Below are 4,161 nucleotides of genomic sequence, written 5' to 3'. Positions count from 1 at the left end.
CTAAACCATCCAAGCATAAAGGTAAAAGCTTTTTTACCTTCTGGAGCTTCCTAAGAAGATGATAATCCAAGATCTACAAACTTACTTTCCTTCCTTGACTCCTTTGATGCACTTTCTTCTCCTTTTGGAACACAAATATCACACTTTAAGCTTAAGATGCTCACTTATGGGGTTAGGGTTTACTCAAAACGGCTTGAGGACTTGGAGGCTGAAAGAGTGGGGCAAAATGATCCATAATGGTGCTTAAATACTCCACAACCCTAAAAAAATAGGGTTTTCACCCGGACACACGTACGCCCAGCATACTAGGGAGCGCCCTAGTACGCTTAGCGTACCCACATATACGTCCAACGTACAAATCAAGCTCCCAAGAAATTACCAATTTGCCACTTGGGCTTCTTAGGGCTAAATCCAACCAATTTCAAGGACCAAAAATGACATAATTAAAACCCAAGGCATGAATTTGAAATTACTTAAAAACTGGGGTGTTATAGCATAAATTTCTCAATGTACTTCTGTTGAGAAATACACAACTTCCCCGATTTTCTATCCCTTTATATCTCCATTCCAAGTATCTTCTTTGCTGCTCCCAAATCCTTCATTTCGAACTTATTCTTCAGGGTCGCCTTCAATTCATTTATTTCAGCCATATCCTTGGCTGCGATGAGCATATCATCAACATATAGTAACATATATATGTAGGAATTTGGTGACAATTCCTTTGAGTAAACACAATTGTCAAACTAGTTCCGAGTGTAACCATTCGAGATCATGAATGAATCAAATATCTTGTACCATTGTCTTGGAGCTTCGTCAAACCATACATGGATTTCTTTAGCAAACATACATGATCATTCTTAGATTCAAGTAACCCTTCTGGCTGAGACATATAAATCTTCTCTTCTAAGTTCCCATGAAGAAATGCAGTTTTCACATCAAGTTGTTCAAGCTCCAAATCAAATGCACTCACCATGGCCAAAAGAACCCGAATTGTCTTATGCTTTACGACCGGTGAGAACACCTCGTGATAATCAATCCCTTCTTTCCTAGAAAACCATTTCACCACCAACCTTGCCTTGAACCTAGTTGGTTCAACTCCTGGTATCCCATCCTTCTTCTTAAAGATCCATTTGCATCCCACTGGCTTTGCTCCCTTTGGTAATGGAACAAGATCCTATGTTTCATTTTTCTGTAAAGATTTCATTTCTTCATTCATGTCCATCAACCAGTCATTTGCTTCTTTACTAGCTACAACCTCTTTATATGATTGAGGCTCCTCAGTGTGAATGTCTTTTCCAGTTGCTAAAGCAAAAGTAATGGAGTCAAGTTCACCTGAATTCACACATCCCACATATCTATCAGGTTGTCGAATGACCCTCTTTGATTTTCTCTTTGCTATAGAGTCAGACCCATCATCCTTCCCGATATCAGCACCACTGGACGAAGATCCCATGGGTTGCTCTTGGGTTTCATCTTGTCCAGGCTGTTTACTATTGTCTTGCTCTTTGTCACTTATCATAACTCTGTCTGGAGTTTGAGTTGCAAACTCCACCTTCTGGCTAGCACCTTGATCTTTGTTCCCTGCTTGACTTGTATCACCTCCTCCCTGGTTACCCATGGCAGATTCATCAAATGTCACATCTCTACTCATGATAAATTTAGGAGTTCTTCCTTCTTCTGTACACCACAGTCGATAACCTTTTACTCCTATCGCATATCCTAGAAATATGCACTTCATTTCCCTTGGCTCAAGTTTACCATCATTCACATGAGCATATACGGGGCATCCAAATATATGTAAACCATAATAGTCAGAGGGTTTCCCATACCATACCTCTTGAGGAGTCTTCAAGTCTATAACAGTTGATGGTGATCTGTTCACCGGATAGCAAGCAGTGTTAACTGCTTCCGCCCAAAATTGCTTGGACAAGTTAGCAAATATTCGCATGCACCTAGCACACTGCATGAGTGTTTGGTTCATCCGTTCTACCACTCCATTTTTTGAGGTGTGTAACATACAGTGCGGTGCCTCACTATACTTTCTGTCTTGCAGAATTTATTAAATGGATCATTGCAGAACTCCAACCCATTGTCAGTCCTCAGAGTCTTGACATGTTTTCCAGTCCTTTCCTCAACCATGGTCTTCCACTCCTTAAACTTCCCAAACACCTCATATTTGGTCTTCAGAAAGTACAACAAACCTTCCTTGAATAGTCATCAATGAACATCACAAAGTATGAGCATCCTCCTTGAGAGTTCACTGGTGCAGGACCCCACCAATCTGAGTGAACATACTCCAGGATTTCCTTGCTTGTGTGTTGACCGGTGCCGAACTTCACTTTGTGATGCTTTCCCTTGACGTAATCTTCACAAAACTTTATCTTTCCAGTAGAATCTCCACCAAGCAGTCCTTGTTTACTTAGAACTGACATGCCATTCTCACTCATGTGCCCCAACCTACGATGCCACAACTCCGTCTTGTCATCACCTTCATTCAAGGATTGGGAGATAGCCACCATTCCCATAATCGTACTACCTTCTAGGATATAGATCCCTCCACGATTCATCTTCCCGTTCATTATAACAAGAGAACCTTTGGTCACTTTTATCCAGTCACCTTCACCAATGTACCTCATCCCATTCTTATCCAATCTGCAAAGGGAAATTAAATTCTTCCAAAGTTCTGTAACGTACCGGCAATCTAACTTTCAGACCATTCCATCGTACATCTTGATCTACACCCATGTCACTACCTTTGATGTTGCTCACCCAATTATCACCCATCTTGATTGTTTCATCCCACTCTTTGAAGGAGTCGAACCAGTCACGATTATGCATCATGTGATCGGATGCTCCAGAATCCAAGACCCAAGCATCGGCAGAACTTGATTTACTAACAATCAGTACATCACCATCGTCCCCTTCATCAGAACTTTCCTGAACCCCAACATCAATGGTATTGCTGCTTGATTCACTTTTGAACTTCCCATTCTTTAACTGTGAAAAATTTTGCTTGAAGTGTCCCTTCTCCTTATAGTTACAACATTTCGCAAGGATTAACCTTTAGACTTCTATTTTGAACGTGATCACCCTCTGTTTCCCCTTCCTCTATTTTGTCCTTCCTCTCCTTGTGAACAAACCGGAATTGGACACCTCTTCTCTAACTGAAACTTTTCTTTTTGGTTCCTTGGACATCAGAGAGTCCTTCACATCATTCACAGTGATCGTTTTCCTGCCATAGAGCATGGTATCAACAAAATTCTCATATGATTTTGGAAGAGAATATAAGAGAATAAGCATCTGATCTTCATCTTCAGTCTTCACATCAACCCCTTGTAGATCCAAGATGATGCGATTGAAGTTATCTAAATGATCTTTCACTTGGGTACTTTCATACATTCTGAGAGAGTACAACCTTTGCTTCTGATACAACCTGTTCGTCAGTGATTTGTTCTGGTACTTGTCACAAAGTTTATCCTATAGCCCAGAAGAAATTTTTTGATCCACGACCTCCCTTAGTACTTCATCTGTCAAGCTAAATAGAACGGCACTATGTGCCTTCGTCAGAATGTCCACCTTCTTTTCAACCGCCATGTCTTTAGGTAGTGTTGTCTCTCCTTCCAGTGCCGCTGCACATCCTTGTTGAACTAGAAAAGCCTTCATATTCACCTTCCACAATGTGAAGTCATTTGAACCATTGAATTTCTCCAAATCAAACTTGTGAGTAGACATTTTTAATCACAGGAATACAAACCGTAACTCTGATACAACTTGTTAGCAAGTAAAGCGGATAATTAGCAAAACTATAAGCACACAAGACACAATATTTATGTGGTTCGGTCAAGGTAACCTACGTCCATTGGCAGAAGGGGAGTATTCTGAGCTCTCAAACAGAGGTTACAAGTATAATTACACAGAGATTTTCCTATCACTCTAGAATTCAAGATACAAAATGACCTAGCATGCATCCCTATTTATACTTGAGGGATCAGACCTAAAACCCTAATGGGACAAGCTCATTGGCCCATAGGCCCATGAAAGGTGTTAACCAATCATAATTGGCCATGAAGCATCTTCTGGGACATTCTACCATGTCATACAACCCATGAGCATCAGCAACACACATGATGGAGCACCTTATGACATAGTGGAGCAACATGA

At 40.8% G+C, this 4,161-nt stretch overlaps 1 pseudogene; it reads right to left on the bottom strand.

The window, feature by feature from the left end:
* Positions 1-2,183: 2,183 nt before the first annotated feature.
* Positions 2,184-2,636, bottom strand: LOC145114129 (putative mitochondrial protein AtMg00300 pseudogene; annotated as a pseudogene).
* Between the last annotated feature and the right edge of the window lie 1,525 nt (positions 2,637-4,161).

The sequence above is a fragment of the Lactuca virosa genome, chromosome 5 (genome assembly GCF_052849685.1).
Source record: "Lactuca virosa cultivar CGN04683 chromosome 5, Lactuca_virosa_CGN04683_v6, whole genome shotgun sequence".
Lineage (NCBI taxonomy): Eukaryota > Viridiplantae > Streptophyta > Magnoliopsida > Asterales > Asteraceae > Lactuca > Lactuca virosa.
This window is presented reverse-complemented; position numbering and strand designations above follow the sequence as displayed.